Raw genomic sequence first — 19796 nt, 5'->3', positions numbered from 1 at the left:
GTTACCATATGATCCAGCAATCCTACTCCTCGGCATATATCCAGAAAAGATGAAAACTCTAATTCAAAAAGATACATGCACCCCAGTGTTCACAGCAGCAATATGTACAATAGCCAAGACATGGGAGCAACCCAAGTGTCCACTGACAGATGAATGGGTAAAGAAGGTGTACTCTGTGTGTGTGTGTGTTTGTGTATATATACACAATGTGTGTATATATATACACAAGGAATATTACTCAGCCTTAAAAAAAGAATGAAATAATGCCATATGCAGCAACATGGATGGACCTAGAGCTTATCATACTAAGTGAAGTAAGTCAGACAGGGGAAGACAAATATCATGTGATATCATTTATATGTGGAGTCTTAAAAAAAGATGCAAATGAACTTATTTACAAAACAGAAATCAACTCACAGACATACAAAGCAAATTTATGGTTACCAAAGAGGAAAGAGAGGGAGAGATAAATTAGGAGTTTGGGATTAACAGATATACACTACTATATATAAAAGAGATAAACAACAAGGAACGACTGTATAGCACAGGGAACTATATTCAATATCTTGTAACAACCTATAATGGAAAATAACTGAATCACTTTGCTGTACACCAAAAACTAACACATTGTAAATCAACTATACTTCAATGAAATAAATAAATAATTAAAAAATAATAAACCACTCCTTCCAGTAGTTTTCTCCATGGTAGGTTTGACTTTGTGCACAGGCATTTTAAACTAGAGTTTGTCCTAACTCTCTACTCCTTGATAAGATCCTTAGGGGTGGGAGTTATAGCTGATCTGATTGCTAGAACCAAGTTTATCTCATTTGCTCAGATAGTACAGTGTTCCATGTATTTGACAGAACTTAATGAAATTCTAACCAACACATTAGGAATAAGTTACTAACATAATATGTGTCTGTGTGATATGAAATTACAGCAGGAAACACACAAGGCCACAAATATGAACTGTTTAAGTAAGATCAGCTACTTCTGCATATTAATGTTAAAAAACGTTGTAACTTCTTATCCATTCATTTTGTCATGTCACTTGCTGACAGAATAAGCAATAGTAGTCACCAAACTTAATTCCATTAAGTAAGTTAACTTCTTTCTTTAACATGTGGAAAATATCATTCTTTGGTTCAGGCTGGGAAACAGAGAGTCCAATTCATGAAACCAACGTTCTAAGGAAGCCTAGTTTGGGATTCACTGCTGTGAAAAATCTCCTAGCAATTCATCCATCACATCCATTCTATGAGTGTCCAACAAAGCTTTCTGAATGCTGTGGAAGCCAGCAGGTGGTCAGAGTATGCTACATTACATTTGCCTGGATCCCCAGAGAGAACTCTAAAATAAAAAAGATAGACCCTGGGGCTTTCCTGGTGGCGCAGTGGTTAAGAATCCGCCTGCCAATGCAGGGGACACGGGTTCAAGCCCTGGTCCGGGAAGATCCCACATGCCGCGGAGCAACTAAGCCCGTGCGCCACAACTACTGAGCCTGCGCTCTAGAGCCCGCAAGCTACAACTACTGAAGCCTGTGTACCACAACTACTGAAGCCCGCGTGCCTAGAGCCTGTGCTCTGCAACAAGAAAAGCCACCACAATGAGAAGCCTGCGCACTACAATGAAGAGTAGCCCCCGCTCACTGCAACTAGAGAAAAGCCCGCGTGCAGCAGCGAAGACCCAATGCAGCCAAAAATTAAATAAATGAATAAATAAATAAATTAAAAAAAAAAAAAAGATAGGCCCTTACGCCCAGACTCAAATTCTAACCAATAAGCAACTATGTTGTAGTCTTAAGTTGTTGACCAAGTAGCTTCTACCCACTTAAGATGATAACCTCAGCTCACCTGAGTTGGAAATCTCTTTTTTGCTTATAGGATAAGTGATTTTCCAACCACAGGAAAGTTTAGAATTAAAGATAGGAATGAAATCACTCAAACTTAAACTTATGTGTTAAATTTAGGAATAAGTTTTGTAATCATCAGGACACTTTGTATGCATTTGGTATTTATTTGTAAAATTTAAGAACATCTGACATTTTAAAACCTGACAGATTTTTTTTTTATTTCAGTTTAAAATGTATGATGACTTTAAGAGTCTGAAGGTGAATGTGCATCATTTAATTTAGCATTTATTCACTTATTAGCAATTATTAAGCATATTCTTTGTACCCAGAAGTAGAAGAATGCAAAGGAATTAATACAGTATTTTAGGGCTGAAAGGGCCCTGTTGTAAAGAAGTTTATATACTGGTGCTTGGAGTTGAATTCTGGGCCCCAAAACTTCATATGTTGAAGTCCTAATGCCCAGTGCCTCAGAATGTACCTTATTTGGAAATAAGTCATTGAACGTGTAATTAGTTAAATTAAGATGAGGTCATACAGGAGTACGGTGGGCCCCTAATCCAATAAGACTGGTAAGAAACACCTTAATCTCTGATTTCTAGGCTCCAGAACTGTGAGACAATAAATTTCTGTTGTTCAAAGCCACTAGGTTCCTGGTACTCTGATATGGCAAGCCCAGCAAACTAATACAACTAGTTATTTACTTATTGCCTCTTAACTCCAAGCCCAGCATTCTCTTTTCTTCTCTGGGATGTTGAGGATGGGACTCTGCAAAATTGATTTCACTAACTCTCTTGTCAGCTGGCTTCCTGGAAGTTTCTGCCAGTACAAGGCACTAGAGAGAGACTGGAAGCTGAGAGGAGAAAGAAGGGACTTCCTTCTGGTTTCTCGTTTCTGTCAGCATTACACCAACAACAGTACAAGGCTGGCCTCAGTCCCCAGTTTCTCTCCACAATGCCAACACTAACCATCCCATGTCTCCCTGGATGTGCTGGCAGCTGGGCCACACCCTCCTGGCAGTCAAACTGCCAGCTGCTGCACAACGTCACCAGCCAGGCTGCACCCACCTGAGGTCCAGCCCATCCCCTCCAGGCCCCTCCCCAGAGCTCCTAGGTCTCATCTTCCTACCTCCTCCCTGCTGCTTCTTGCAGTTACTACCTCTGAGTGACTTCAGCATTTCCTTTTTGCACTTTCTGATTTCCAGTACACACAGAACCAACTCCCTGTGTGAAACCTCTGCTATTTGAAATACTTAGTGTGGTTTTGGGTTTTCTGACTGGATCCTGACCGATTTAGCTTACAACCCCCATAGAGAGACAAATATACAAAAATTAAAAAATATAAGCAGGTCAAGATTCACGATAAATAATGTTTGCAATGGTGCAGGTAAACACTTCCAATTTGATGTTGATGAGAATAAAAACTAACTCAAATTTTCTGCTGGGAAGTTTGGGAAAATGAATCTAAAGATAAAATGTACACAGACTGAGTCCTAGAATCCCACTGCCAGAACTGTATCCTAAGGAACTAATCAGATAAATGCTCAAGATTCATGTAAGAGTATGCCCATTGCAATATTGTTTATAATAGTAAAAAAATAAAAAATTTACCAAAGATGTCCATCTACAAATCACTGATTAAATTATTTTACATACATACACACACACACATACACACAAACACACACACAAGAAATCCTAAGAAGCTATTAAAATAATGGAGCTCTATATTTTTTGACATGGAAATATACTCATATCACAGAACATTACATGACAAAAGCAGATTTCCAAATAGCAGGTATAGCATTAAAAAAAATGTGGAAAATAATTATAATTATTTCATAACAAATAAGTACAAAAAGTAATTATTTCTGGGTGGTAAGAATTCCGGTGATCGAAGTGCAAAGAGAAGTGTTCTATTAATAATAGTCACATAGCCATGGGGCGACCTGGCCCTGCCCTTCAGCAGGTCAGAACCAGCCCCATGGCCCCATGGTCAGCTCAAACAGCCATGTGGGCACACAGTCACACCCTGTAGGTGGGCAGCTACCTAATGCCTCCCTAGGCCACACAGGAAGCCTACTCTGCAACCAGTGGCCCACAGCCTCCACACTAGGCTTCATAGCCAACCAGGCCAGGGGCCAGCCCTGTCTACCAGTGAGCCAAAGTAGTCAGCCCCTCCACAACAGGAGGTTACACACAGCCCATAAGGGGGGCACCCTCAGAGCATATAGCTCCGGTGACAAGAGGGGAGTGTGCTGCTGGGCCCCACAGGACGTCTCCTACATAAGGCCACTTCTCCAATATCAGGAAACACAACTGACCTGCTTGATACCTAGAAATAAACACAAAGAACTGGGCAAAATCAGGAGACAAAGGAATATGTTCCAAACAAAGAAACAAGACAAAACCTCAGAAAAGGAACTAAATGAAATGGAAATAAGCCATTTACCTAATAAATAGTTCAAGGTAATGATTTTAAAGATGCTCACTGAATTTAGGAGAAGAATGGATGAACACAACAAGAATTTCAACAAAAAGTTAAAAAATATAAAGAAGAACCAAACAGAAGCTTAAGAATACAATGACTGAAATTTAAAAATACCTTAGAAGGAGTCAACAGTAGATTAGATGATACAGAAGAATGGATCAGTGATCTGGAAAACAGAGTAGTGGAAATCACTCAAGCTGAACGGAGAAAAGAAAAAACAATTTTTAAAAATGGGGATAGTTTAAGAGACCTCTGGAACAATATCACACATACTAAAATTCACATTATAGAGGTCCCAGAAGGAAAAGAGAGAAAGGGGCAGAAGAAATAATAGCTGAAAACTTCTCTAACTTGGGAGATGAAACAGACATCCAGGTCCAGGAAACACAGACAGTCCCAAATAAGATGAACCCAAAGAGGTCCACACTAAGACACATTAAATTAAAATGTCAAAAATTAAAGAATCTTAAAAGCAGCAAAAGGAAACCAGCTACTTACATACAAGGGAACTCCCATAGACTATCAGCTGACTTTTCAGCAGGAACTTTGCAAGCCAGAAGAGAGTACACAACATATTCAAAGTAATAAAAGGGGAAAAAAACTACAACCAAGAGAACTTTAGCCAGCAAGGTTATCTTTAGCTTTGAGGAAGAGATAAAGAGTTTTAGAGACAAACAATGCTAAAAGAGTTCAGCATTACTAAACTGGCTTGACAAGAAATGTTAAAGGGACTTCTCAAAGTGGAAAAGAAAAGGCTACAACTAGAAATATGAAAATTATGAAAGGAAAATCTCACTGGTAAAGGTAAACATACAATAAAGGTAATATAATCAATCACTTATAAAGCAAGTAGTAAGGTTAAAAGACAAAAGTAGTAAAATGATCTATTATCTGCAATAAGTAGCAAAGGGATACACAAAACAAAAAGATGTAAAATATGATGCCATAACATTAAATGTGGGGCTAGAGGAGTAAAATGTAGGGCTGTTAGAATGCATTCAAACTTAAGAGATCATCAGCTTAAAATAATCACTGATATATAAGTTGTTATATCTGAACCTCATGGTAACCACAAACCAAAAATCTAAAATAGATACACACCCACACAAACGAGAAAGGAATCCAAACATACTACTAAAGGTAGTCATTGAATCGCAAGAGAAGAGAGCAAAAGGAGAAGAAACAAAAAAGAACTATAAAAACAACCAGAAAACAATTAACAAAATGGCAGTAAGTATGTTTTTATGTATCAATAAACACACAGAGTGGCTGAATTAATTTTTTAAAAGCCCCATATATATGCTGCCTACAAGAGACACACTTCAGATCTAAAGACATACACAGACCGAATGTGAGGGGATGGAAAAAGGTATTCTATGCAAATATAAACAAAAAAGCCCCAAAAAGATTAGTGAGAATGTGGAGAAAAGGGAACCCTCATGCACTCTGGTGGGACTGTAAATTGGTGCAGCCTTTATGGAAAACAGTACGGAGGTTCCCCCCCCCCAGATTAAAAATAGTACTGTCATATGGTTCAGCAATTTCTCTTCTGGGTATTTACCCAACAAAAACAAAAAAACTAATTCAAAAAGATATATGCACCCCAATGTTCACTGCAACATTATTTACAGTAATGAAGAGATGTAAGCAACCTAAGTGTCTACTGATATATGAATGGATAAAGAAGATGCATGGACATATGCACAATGGAATATTACTCAGCCATAAAAAGAATGAAATCTTGCTATTTGCAACATGGATACTCCTAGAGAGTATTATACTAAGTGAAATAAGTCAGACAAAGCAAAATACCATGTGATCTCACTTATATGTAAAATCTAAAAAACAAAATAAGCAAGCAAACAAAGCAAAATGAAAATAGACTCATAGATACAGAGAATAAACGGGTATTTATTCGCCAGAGGCAAGGGTGTGAAAGGGGGCAAAATCTGTGAAGGGGATTAAGAGGTACAAACCTCCAGTTATAAAATGAGTAAGCCATGGGGATATAATATACAGCATAAGAAATATTGTCAAGGGCTTCCCTGGTAGCGCAGTGGTTGAGAATCTGCCTGCCAATGCAGGGGACATGGGTTCGAGCCCTGGTCTGGGAAGATCCCACGTGCCGCGGAGCAACTGGGTCCGTGAGCCACAATTACTGAGCCTGCGCGTCTGGAGCCTGTGCTCCGCAACTAGAGAGGCCGCGATAGTGAGAGGTCCGCACACCGCGATGAAGTGTGGCCCCCGCTTGCCACAACTAGAAGAAACCCCTCGCACAGAAACAAAGATCCACCACAGCCATAAATAAATTAATTAATTAATAAAATATATATATATATTGTCAATAATATTGTAATAACTTTGTATAGTGATAGATGGTTACTAGACTTATCCTGGTGATCATTTCATAATGTATGCAAATGTCAAATCACTATGTAGTACAGTGAAACTAACATAATATTGTCTGTCAACTACATTTCAATTAAAGAAATAAATAAACAAATGTCATAAAAATACTTATAGAATACTGTTTTAATGTCAGTATGTAAATGCTTAAGAGAACCAAATATATAAAATGTTGAAAAATTCAACTATTTGGAAAAAAAATCACCCTGCATTTATATTATTTAATCCAAATTTACAAGGGTATGCATTCTTTTATTTTTCTCTTTTCTATTATTTCTACCACTCTCATTTTTTTCAAGGTGATCCATATGTATTTAACACCAATAACACAGTTTATTCATATGCTAGCTCTTAATCGACGTGTGAGCCTAATCTAATAGTAAAATGTCAACCAATGTGGAAGAAGACCTGTGGCCTCAATTCAAAACTGCCTTAAATATTTTATCGACATACTGCTTAAACTTCTAACAGCATCTCTACTGCTTGCAAAGAAACAAAGAAACAATGGAATTACCTCCTTAGAAACAAATTCATCATGCAATGGAAGAAACATCTTTTTCCAGCCACATGGACAACAGAATCTATGAAAGAAATGGCTACTTGCAATCAAAATGCAAAAATGGGTATCAAAGTCCTATCGGTGCTTTTCCTCCTGGGAGTCATCGCAGCCCCCAGGCTGCCACTTCACAGTCCCATGAATCTTCAGAATGGGCAAGAGCTGCTGCATACTGGGAAAAGACCACCACCCACTCACATGAGCCCTCATCCTCACTCTGTAACACAATCTCACTCACAAAATCCAAGTGCATACTAGAAATCTAAAAATAACATTACTCCTGGAATTTAAAAGCTCAAAACTGAAAATTTCCCAGGCTTCACTCCAGTAATACTAAAAATGCAGATTTTTTTTTCCTACACCAACAGAAGCTTGGGGAATTGGGACTGAAGGCAATGAAGTCCAGGAATCCATCTGCTCCGTGATATCCTGGGGAGAAGCAGTCACTGCTTTTTCAGAAGTCTCAAAATGCTTAGCAAGAGTCGTATAGAACATAAATAACACAAACATACCATCAGAGAAGCATCCTGGAACTGGGAACCACAAACCAGGCAGAATGACCTGGAGAATCTTCAAAGTGCCTGTAGCAACCCTTACAAATCTAGATGTACCAACTCACAAAAGTGGGTTTTAACCAGCATCCTTTCTGTTGGTGGTGGTTTACTGATCATGTAGAATAGTAAATTACAGCTTTAATTTCATTGTTTTCCCCATCATCATTTAAATAGTCAACCAAAATTCTCTTAATATCTCCCATGTTTAACGTACTATGGCTTTGCCTCAAGAATCAGGTCTCAAGTAGCTCACAGTCTGGTGGGGGAAGAAAGAAGTGTACAAGAATTTTGCAATATGGCAAGAAAATTTTAAAAATAAAAGGCATAAATATTAGAAAGGAAGAAGGAAAACTTCTTTCTTAGCAGGTGACATAATTATTTGCCTTGAAAATCCAAAGGAACGTATCTACAAACAACTATAACAACTAGTATGTGAATTAAGGAAGAAACAAGATACAAAATTAGTATACAAAAGCCAGTTGCATTTCTATATACTAGAAATCAACAATCAGAAAATAAAATTTAAAAAGTAATACCATTTACAATGGCATAACAAATCAGATACGTGGGAATAAACTTAACAAACGATGTGCAAGAACCCTACACTGAAAATATTGCTGATGATGAAAGAAGACCTAAGCAAGTAGATTGTTAAAATATCAATTCCCAAGTTGACCTATAGGTTCAACAGAGTTCCAATCAAAATCCCAGCAGGCAATTTTTTTTCAGAAACTGACACGCTTATTCTGAAATTTATATTGGAATTCAAAGGATCCCAAACAGCCAAGACAATTTTGAAAAACAAAAACAAAGTTGGAGGGCTTAAACTTCCAGACTTTAAGATATACTATAAAACTATAGTAATTAAGACAATGAGCAAAAACTTGAACAGGCACTTTACAAGAGATGATATACAAATAGACAATAAGTATATGAAAATGTGCTCAACATCATTATTGATGATGGAATTAAAACCACAGGCTTCATTAAAATCACAGTGAGATACCACTACACATACAATACTATTGAAAAGATGTATACCACCATCAAATGATGGTGAGGGTATAGATCAACTCTCATATATTTCTGGTAAAAATGTAAAATCAAATAACCCCTTTGGAAAACTATTTGGTGGTTTCTTGTAATGTTAAACATACACCTACCCTATAATCTAGCAATCCCTTTCTAGGTATATGTGCATGAGAAAGAAGAATTTGTTCAAGAATATTTATAGTATCTTTATTTATAATTGTGAAAAACTGGAAACAACACAAGTTCACCAACAGGGGAATGTATAAACAAATTGTTATAGAATGGAATTCTACACAGCAATAAAAAAAAAAAAAAGGAACTAACAAATGATGGACACAATAGCGTGGATGAAATTCAAAAGCATTATCTTGAGCAAAAGTAGCCAGACAAAAAAGGGTACATATTGTATGATGCCACTAATTTGAAGTTCAAGGACATGAAAACTAATCTATGATGAGAGAAATCAGAACACTCATTACCTTTGGTAGCTGGCAGCAGTTATTAACTGGGAAAGACCATAAGGGAACTTACTGAGGTGATGAAAATGTTCTGTCTTGATCTGAGTGGTAGTTGCACAAGAATATGCATTTGTAAAAATTCACTAAGTTGTACAATTAAGATTTTTTCATTTACTATACATAAATGATATCTCAACATGAAAGAAAATATAGAAATAACCAGATGGTAGGAGGATAAAATGTTCCAGAAAAGATGTGCATGTAAATGGGTATTGGATGGTGAAATTTCTATCTGAGGTGGTAGTGAAGAATGGGGGTGGGGGCATTACATTTAAAATGACTCTTGAAAGAGGGAAAAGACTTGAATCTAAAGAAATGTAGAGTGAAGGTGAGAGAAGGAAGAGGATACTGAAGGAGAGAAAACATTACGCATTGCTATGGTCTGAGTGTTTATGTTCCCCCCAAATTCATGTGCTGAAATCCTAACCCCCAAGATGAGTACTGGGAGGTGGGGCCTTTGGAAGATGCTTAGGTCATGAGGGTGAAGGCTTATGAATGGGATTAGTGCTCTTCTAAAAGAGACCTGAGAGAGCTAGCTTGCCCCTTCCACCACGTGAGGACACGGTGAGAAGGTACCATCTATAAGAAAGCAAGCCCTCATCAGACACTGAATCTGCTGGTGCCATGATCTTGGACTTCCGGCCTCCAGAACTGTGAGAAGTGGACGTTTGCTGCTTATGAGCCATCCAGTTTATAGTATTTTTGTTATAGCAGCCCAAACACACTAAGACACACATTAAGTGAGAATCGAAACTGAGGTAGATATGACAGGAACAGAGAAGATGTGAAGAATATTACAGAGCCAGAGTGTACCTGATTTGCCAAGTCATAAAACACAAAAACTGGAGCTCAGGAGAAAGGTCAGAGCTAAAGATGGTTAAGAGAGTGAGTCATTCTTAGAGAGGTGACGTGTACAGCTGGTTAATAAATATTTGTTGGGTGGATGGACAGACATAGAGGATGGACAGATAGGAGATTGAATCAGATTGTCAAAAGAAATATACCAGGCTTAACCGTATAAAACTGCTGGTATCTAACCACTTTTCAACCTTCTAAAAATTGCAGTTTCATATAGTTCGGTCTAACAGAGAAAGAAAAGATAGAGGTCAAGAGTATTTCTTAAGAAGAGGAGGAAAAGCCAGAGAAAAGAGTAGACAGGGGAAAATGCAAAATAATAATGATAATAGCAATAACAAATGTATTGCCTTATTTTAAAATTTTCTAAGTAAAAACTCTTGCCTAAGGGTATGAACTGACAATTTACAGAAGATACACAAAGACAAAATTCATATAAGAAATATTCAGCATCACAATAACCAGAGAAATAAGCATTAAAACCATGGGATACCATTCCAAAGATTTTTTTTTTTTAATAACAGTATATGTTTCTGGCAAGGGTTTAGGAAAACATTCTCACACATTTCTTTAAAAAATATAAATTCACATACAGACTTTCTAGAGAGCTACTTATCTGTATGTAAAAATTCTTTAAATTTTGCACATTTAATTTATTATGAATTTATTTTGTGTATAAATGTGTTATGTGTATGGTAAAAAATTTATTATGTGTATAGTAAAAAATATGCATACATAGATATATGTAGAAAGATGTTTACCACAACCTAATTTATAATATAAAACATATTAAAGTAACCTAAAGGTCCAATAATAGGGAATTTTAGAATATTACACAGTTATTTTTTTAAAGCCACCCTTTTATAAGATTATTTAATAATATAGGAGAAAGTTCACTATACAGCTAATCTCCAAAATAACACTTTGAAGTTGTCCCCTTTTTGCAGATGAGGAAATATAAATATATAAATACACATATATATTCAATAAAAAGAACATCTGAAGAAAATACACCAAAATCCCTACACAGTAGTATTATGGTAAATTTTTTTTAATTTTTAATTTTCTTTTTTTGTTTTTAACAACAGCATGGATTACCTAATTTTCAAACAAACTAAACATTATTTATTTTGAAAAAAACTATTGCCCTCAGATTGTCAGGTAGCATACAAAACAGTCCAAAGGCGCACAGATGGGTTTACCACAAAGCTTCTTTAGCTTTAAGCTTCAGGACTGTTTCTGAGGGCACATGGGCCTTCCCAATACTGTAGGTGGGTCCTAACAGTGTGCCTACATGGTCATTTGTTTCTTTGTTTAATTTTGCACAAATAAGCTATTTTAAGAGCAATTGGTTAAAACAGTTGTCTCGACCACAATCTCTCCTCCATCAGACTTTGTCTCAGTTTAGGTGGCATCGGAATTGCCCTGGGCATTTTGGGTCTGGATAAAAGGAAGTTGAGTTGGGATATATTTAGTTTGGGGCATCACAGGACATATTAATAAGGTTTATGATCATCTCCAGGTATAGTTAAGTTATTGCTGGCTGTCCCAGGGTAGATACGGTTTTCAGGAATATTCCCACCACCCATGGCGCTGACTCACCCACTGTCATTTGATGAAGGTGCAAGGCCAGAAGATGTGAACATGTCTTAGGACCTTAGGCACTTCAGGGTGCCCAGTACTGGGTAGGCTGAAGGAGAAACAAGTTTTGAAACATACAGAGCCAGAAGCTAGTCTACAGAAAAAAATCTTCCAATCACCAGAGGTGTAACAGAAGTTTCAGCTCTCACTGACATCTACAGTCATTTTTCAGGACTCCATGGGACTATAGAGGTACTAAGGCAGAGGATAAGCTAGCAGACAGATCTGGTGAAGGAAATGGCACCAGAAGCAAAGCCTAGCGTCCACAGGTTGCTTCTCTAGTGTTGATCCAAGCATCTGGACAAATTCCTGTTCTAATCTGTGAAGTTCTCCCCGTCTTTAACTTTTACCTCACAAGTTCCTGACCTTGGTATAACAACTCATTCTGAACCCCTAAGAGTCTGACCTGACTTCCTGTTTGTCACATTTACTTCCTTTGATATCTTAATCCTTGTGCCCCAAAGCCAGACTGGTTACCTGTATCCTTCTCCTCACTGGTCTCTGGGTTTCAGGAATTAGGCTTCATGGTCTTCAACCCTGACTGAACTTGTATCAGCAACTTTCATGTCAGTTCCACAGGAAATCCTCAACCTCTTGCTGTGGGCATACTGACTTACACACAATATTTATGAGTTATGGGCATACAGATTTATACACACCTCTTTCTACAAAGGACTTGAAGAAGCTATAAAATATATGCATAAACTAGAATTTTTCTTAATCAATTATGGGCATTTCAGTTGTGGTTACATTCAGCTATGAATCTTTGATTACTGCTACTCCACATTCCTTATGTATAGCTTTCTTCCACTGCTCATAAGATGGCTGCTGTATCTCTCAACATCATAGCTGCGTTCCAGGCAAAAGGAAAGAGGAAAGTGAAGACACAGCACCACAAGCTTCTACTTAACCTCTCTTTGCTCAGAACTGAGTCCCATGGCTACCTTTAAGGGTACGGAATTGAGTTTTTAACAGGGTCCACTGCTGCCCTGTACAAAATCAGGGTTCTGTAAGAAAGAAGGGTGACACATAGCAAGTAGCCAACTAACAGCAAGTGCCACACCAAGGAAAGTACAAACCATGTAGATGTTACCAAAGTCTGTGTGGTTCAAAAAATTTGTCCTTATGTGTCTGTGAATATTTATATAATATTATATGCTTCTATGATTATGTCAACCTGCTAAAACTTAAAACTCAATAACCTAGATAAGTACTTATAGAACATCTTAGAGTTCCCCTTTTCTCCTTCATATTTCTCCCTTCTGAAAATTTCCCCTCCTTATTTAAATCAATAATAGAATCTTAATGATAAACTTGAGAAGTTTGACAATGTGTATCAAGACTCACATAATATTCCTACATTTTGACTCATAATTAGGGTTGCCAGATTTAGCAAATAAAAATGCTGGATACCCAGTTAAATTTGAAATTTAAATAAAAATGAATACTTGTTTAGTATAAGTCTGTACCGAATATTACACGGGACATACTTGTACTAAAAAACTACTCATAGTCTATTTGAAATTCAAATTTAACTGGCATCCTGTGTTTTATGTGGCAACCCTACCCATATTACTGCTCCTGGGACTTTATCCTACGGAAAGAACGCAAAAGTAAAGAAAAGAGCCCTGCAGTGACATAATAGTGAAAAACTGAAAACTAAGTAAATGCCCTCAAAGAAGAGAACAGTAAATAAACTCTGGTCATTCTAATCTATGGAATAGTACACAGGAAAAAAAAACCATTAAATTATTTTTAAAATTATAGAAGCATACGCAAGTTTTGTGTATGCTATAATTAAAACACTAAAAATACATACAAATAGCAGAAAGACCAAAAAGAAATAAGGAAAGAAAAAAAGTTGTGTTTATTAGGAAAGATTTGAGATTTTCTCTCCTTCTCAACTTATGAAATATCATGATAATCTTTGTAAAATATCTTGCTAAGAGAACACTGCTGAGTTATGGTTAGTAACCAAGTTGAGCTGATCACAGAGGTGTGCAGATGAGGGAAATCATCTGAAGGTGATTGAACCTTCTGGCTGAACCACCTGGCTTCTAGATCCTGGCTTTGCTGGTTCTAACAGAATGCCTCCCTGAAAATGAGACCGAGGGGTTGGGAGCAGAGAAACGGAATAAGATTTTAGCAGCCATGTAGCACTTGCCACATTTCAAAGGTATTAAATTCAACAATCTGAGTGAGAAAGGTCAATTCTATTATCATAGTTGATATGTAGAAATAGAAGCTCAAAATTTGCCAGGGAGGATACATCCTCTCACAGCAAGAAGAATCGAGGGAACTAACATAAATAATACCTGTATTCATCTAAGAGGTTCTGGATTGATTGAGTTCTCTCTGACTGTTTCTCTAAGCATGGACCTCTAATGCTGCTGATCAGGAACTCTAATTCCATACAATGAATGGCTTGCCTTCCTTTTTCAAGGATGCACGCCTTAAGCTGTTTTTCTAATGGCGATGGTGGATTTGTACAATCACCTACACTTTTCACCCTGCTGTGCCTGTGGCCCAATTATGCCTCAAATCTGCACAGCAAATCTGCTGGCCAGGAATGGAGTGAAGCAATGTTAAACCAGCTCCCCCAAACACCCGCTTCCCTTAGAGGACCCCTCTGAAACCGAGTCTCTTAATCAACATCTACTCACAGCATTCCCAAACCTAAGTCGTGCTCCCTTCTCTATCTCTCTCCTAAGGGGAACTTGGGATGCCTTAGCACTCTCTGAGTGAAAGATTTATTCCGACAGAACCTGTATGAGGTTGAGAGGATCATTTCACAACTGCCTGGAGAAGTGCTGACTATGATGGTGGCCTCATCCTATGGTTCCTCCACGGGGCACAAGATACTTGATACTTGGGGTTATTGACACTGGATTGTATCCATGGATGTGGACGTGGAAAGGAATTTTAAGGCTGGACCAAGAAAGGAGAAAAGGCAAAAAGGTGAGAAGAAATCCAGACACTGGTGGTACCAAGGGCCTCTAAGATCCTTTGGAAAGTAAAAAATGGAACTACTAAAAAGTCTGTAAAAGTGAGATAAATTAAAAGAAAGCTATGATGTGAGAGAGAGAGAGAGAGAGAGAGAAGTAATATCCTTAAGACTCTGTCAACAAAATTTCAATTATATTTTAGGCAGGTTTTAGACTCTCCAACCCGTCCTTTTTCCTTCTCAGGATATCTGATCCTGCCCACAAAACTCAGTGGACCTCAGCAGGCTTCATACCCCATTCATTTGGGCCACTACTGACTGGACCAGGGGTACTTAGCAAACTTGAAGGACACCTGCACCTTGGTGGACTAGCTATCAATTGAATTCAGTGTCTCTGGAATTTGACTTCCTCCTCAGTCTTTGCTGGCTCCCCTCCTCTTCCTCACCTCTAGATGGTTGGAGTGCCCCAGGGATTAGTCCTGGGCCTCCTTCTCTGCGCTATAAACACAGTCTCTCTAGGTGATCTTCATTAGGCCCCTGTTTAGAAGTAGCTCCCAAATTCCTGAGCTCTCTCATGCTCCAGATTTAAATATCCAAGTAGCTCCTTGACATCTCCACTTGGATGTCTAGGAGACAACTCAAAACTCAACATGTCCAAAACATAAATTTAATTTCTCCCCTCAGTCCTGTTCCTTTCCCAGACTTCCCATGTCAGCCAATGTCAACTCCATTGCAGCTAACTCCTCTAGAAAAAAAAGTAGTCATCAACCTTGATTTATTTCCATCTCAACACCCCACATCCACCTCACCTACAATCCTGGAATATCCCTAAATGGCCACTTCTCACCAGCTCCACTGCCTCCACCCTGATCCAGCCACCATCACCTCTTGCAGGGAAAACTGTAATAGTCTCCTACCTGGTCTTCTTGCATCCACTCTTGCTCCTTTATATTTTATTTTCATATAGCCACCAGAGTGATCTTTTCAAAATGTGAATCAGATCATATAACTCTCCAACTTAAGATCCTTCCGGTGGCTTTCCATTTCACTTAGAAAAAGTCCAAACTCCTAACTGTACTACAAGTCCTTTTGTAAACTGCCCCACTCTTCACCTTGCAGACCCCATCTCCCACCGCTTGACCCCTCATTCATTACACTCCTGCCACTATGACTTCTAGCTGTTCCTTCAATCCATCACTTTCATTCCTGACTCAGGGCCTTCACACATGCTGATCCCTTTGCCTGGAATTATCTTTCCTAGATCTCTACATTGCTGGCTCTGCTCATCATTCAAGTCTAGTCAAATACTACTTGACCCCTGTCTTTAAAGTGGCATAACATCCTCCATCTCTATCACTCTCTATCCCATCATCTTATTTTATTTTTTGTTCATTCATCTATATCTGAAAGTATATTGTTCATTCATTTGTTTGCTTGTTTATCTGATTATTGTCAGAAACTTCTGCTAGAGGGCAGGACTTAAAGCACGGACTGAAGCATAGTAGGTGCTCATCAATACTTGTTAAATGAATGCATATGAGTCTTAGAATCTATAGACAGTCAGTAGTGAGTTCGACCTGGTAAGTCACAAACACTCAAGGTTGGGAGCCATACTGAACCTAGCAGAGGAAGCTGGCTGAGAGAAGACAGGGGCAAAGGTGAAAGAAGCCAGACAACCCCTAAGGGCTAGAGGCCAGGGCTTCAGTTTCTAGTCATTTTCCTGCTGCAACTCGCATGTGGCCTGGCTGCTTCCAGAGACCCAGAAGCGTATGTGTCTTTCTCATGACAGCCAGCTAGTCCCTGGCAAAGTTAGAATTTGAAGATAGGAAGGATTAACTCTTCCTCTCATGAAACATGATCTCTATACCCAGTACGTGGAACCCACTCTTTTGAAGACAGTCACGGCATGATAGCCTTCACTTTCCAAAAAAGGGAGAACATAAGCAACTCTGCCACCCAGGATGCAATTTTCATTAAATAAGGCTTTATTTAAAGTTACAACTCTGCATTTCTTTAAAAGGTTACGGGCGTAACAGCAATGGGCCGTGTCTACAGAAACAACTGCTGCCGTTTTAACAGTCCTTTTCTCACGCACCTCCTACAGCTAATCACTTGACAGCTTAAAACGAATATTAACTGCAATGCATAATTAATAAATTGGATTACTTTCCCTTTGCACATGCAAACATACAAAGCAATCTGCCACCAATTAAGGAAATCCCATCATGCCACGAGGCGTTAAATCAAAGTTAAAGAAGTGAGAAATTAAGACAGAGAGATAATGGCAAACTTGCCCAAATATTATAAAGCACATCCAGCGAAGTGCCGCAGCAGTGAGGCGAGACTACTGCCTCTTCTGCCTCCAGTTATTCATGTCTTGTCAAATAATGGGAAAGACCTGATTGCAAACACATAGCCATTTCATTGCACTTCTCAAACCTTTTTAATAAAAATAGATCCCTGCTGCCACCCACCTTCTTTTAAAAAAATAATCCACCCAGGAAACAGTCACCTCTCTTCCAGTGACTTCACATGATAAGTTCATGTGCTCCAGCAGCCAGCAGTGTTTGCTATTTTGACTTCTTACTTAAGAGTTCCAATATTCTGAACAATCCCAAGCAAATACCTTTATTTAAACTACCCCCAACTGACCTTTATGGCCTAATACTAGGTTCATCTTGGCAGTTTCCTATAAGCATTCATTTCAAGACTGACCTGCAGAAATATCCAAAAACAATCCACCGTGTCATACCGCAGTCTTTCAGAGAGCATGAATGCAGGGGAAAGTGGGCCAAACGCTTCGCTGAGGATTGTAAGGGTTGCCTCCTGAGTACAGCATTGTTCTCTTCCTGTCGGAGCTGGTCATGGAACTTCAGGGGACCTCAACCCAAATGGAATAACGTTTTCTTCTCAGAGGCTCGACAGGGCAGGGAATTTAGCAAGTGTTCCCACTAATCAAAGGGAACACCTTGGGAGTTTCATTTCACTTGGAAGGAAGGCCCTCAAATAAAAGCATGGGCTCCAGGGAGCCTCTGGGGGACACTAAAAGTCGGTGACCATTCCACACAGGGGGCATGAAGGGTTTGGGGCTCCCACAAAAACTGCAATCACAAGGAGATATCAGGACTGGCGTGTGTCATTCCTAATCAATGGCTGTCAAATTACATTCTGCCCGTGAGGTACGAGAGACTCGAGCTGAGACTAGGTCTTCAGCTCACTCACTAGGCATTAAGACAAAGCTTCTAAGAGCGGGCAAAGGTTTAAGGGTTTGAGATACGGGAAAAGTGTTGATGTTAGAGAAGGTTTGGAGTTTTTTTCCTTTTTTTTGTTTTGGTTTTTTTCCCCACAGTGTGTTGTTCAGACTACCTGCATCATAACCACCTGTGGTATTTGTTAAATATTCAGATTCATGGGCCCCTCTCCTTATGTTCTGAACCTAAATCGAGGGCAGGGGCCTGGTATCTGCATTTTATGCACACTCCCCAAGTCTGAGAACTGCTCCCTTAAGAACAGAAGCAATAAAGGGGCTCTTTTATGACCCTTCTCTTGGTGGTTCATCCCTTATTGTCAAGAAAAAAAAAAAGATAGAACAAAATATTGTTTTAATAATGTTAGAAAAGGTACTGTTTACAATGTCAATAAATCACACAAATGCAGTATGACCAGCCTAAGCCAGGTCTGCTTAGAATTCAAATGCATTAGCACATTATTTCTGAGGTTAAATCTCTCATGAGTCATTTGGTTTTCACTATCCCAACAAAGCCCCTTTCGTACAGAAAACTGCTCTTTAATATTATTAGTATCACACTGATGAAAAAAGCACTATCCTGTGGCACAAACAGTCCCTGGGCTTAAAAACAGTTTAGCTCATTCATGCCTATTATTGATTTAATGTTGAGGAGCTTTCAGATAATGGGAAGGTAAAAGCTCATTGGTCTTCCACACAAGCACACTCTCTCTCCTCACCGAATCTTCACTCCTTTTCTATTATTTCTCCCACTGCGTCAGTCAGCCAGCCAGCTAAAGTTCTGTGCCCATACTCTAAGCCAGACATCATGCTGATATTTGAAGATGATCCCCTTTTCATCATTAGAAGAAAAACAGCTAAAATACTGTTATGGACTGAATACTGTATCTCCCCAAAAAACATATGTTGAAGCCCTAACCCCCAGTGTGATGGTATTAGGAGGTAGGGCCTTTGGTTAGACCAGGTCATAAGGGTGGAGCCCCTATAACGGGATTAATGCCCTACAAGAAGAAGAAGGGAAAGAATTCTCTCTCCTCATGGATGCACCAGGCAGCACAGAGAAAAGGCCATTTGAGCACACAGCACGATGGCAGCCATCTGCAAGCCAGAAGTGGCCCTCACCATACACTGAACCTGCCAGCACTTTGATCTTGGACTTCTCAGCCCCCAGAACTGTGAGAAATAAATGTGTGCTGTTTAAGTCACCCAGTCTATGGCATTTTGTTATAGTAACCCTAGCTAACTAATACAGAAATAGTTTGGTAAACATAACAATTAAAAAAAGTTAAACGCTCATCTGCAAGCCCTTTACAAGGCACTGGAGAAACACTCAGCGGGGCACGGCTAGGGCTTTCTCCAACACCAAGCCTCGCGGAACCCACCAGCTGCTGGACCAATCCTGGAGGCAACAGTTTAGTCTATGAGTGGGAATGTGACCTAGTGGTGGCCAGTAGTCGCTGAACATGTGTTGCATCCTAAATGTAACTTCACAACCCAATGCTCCCACCCACTCTGTAAGGATACTCACTCACCACAGCCAAGTTAGCTGCTGGTTTTCTACCTCTAAGGGTACACAATGGAATAAAAAGGTATCACAGTACAGATGCCCACTTCACAATCCCTAGCTGTAAAAGCATCAATTCCTGAAACATGAGCAGTTCAGAATGTTCTAATTAGTCCATCATTAATTGGGTCCAAAAG

The 19796-nt window shown here is 38.9% G+C and overlaps 1 protein-coding gene across 6 annotated transcripts in view; it reads right to left on the bottom strand.

The window, feature by feature from the left end:
* The window catches only part of NCALD (neurocalcin delta), a 435622-nt gene that overhangs the window by 365615 nt on the left and 50211 nt on the right, over window positions 1-19796 (bottom strand). The window contains exon 1 of one of the 6 annotated variants that reach the window (XM_082364491.1): window positions 4457-4508. The exons of the other annotated variants lie outside the window; for them this stretch is intronic. The gene's annotated coding sequence lies outside the window, so the exon portion shown is untranslated. Of the gene's footprint in view, window positions 1-4456; window positions 4509-19796 lie in introns of those variants that run through there. 6 annotated transcript variants of the gene reach the window in all.

The sequence above is a fragment of the Balaenoptera borealis genome, assembly GCF_965194805.1.
Source record: "Balaenoptera borealis genome assembly, chromosome: 17".
NCBI lineage: Eukaryota > Metazoa > Chordata > Mammalia > Artiodactyla > Balaenopteridae > Balaenoptera > Balaenoptera borealis.
This window is presented reverse-complemented; position numbering and strand designations above follow the sequence as displayed.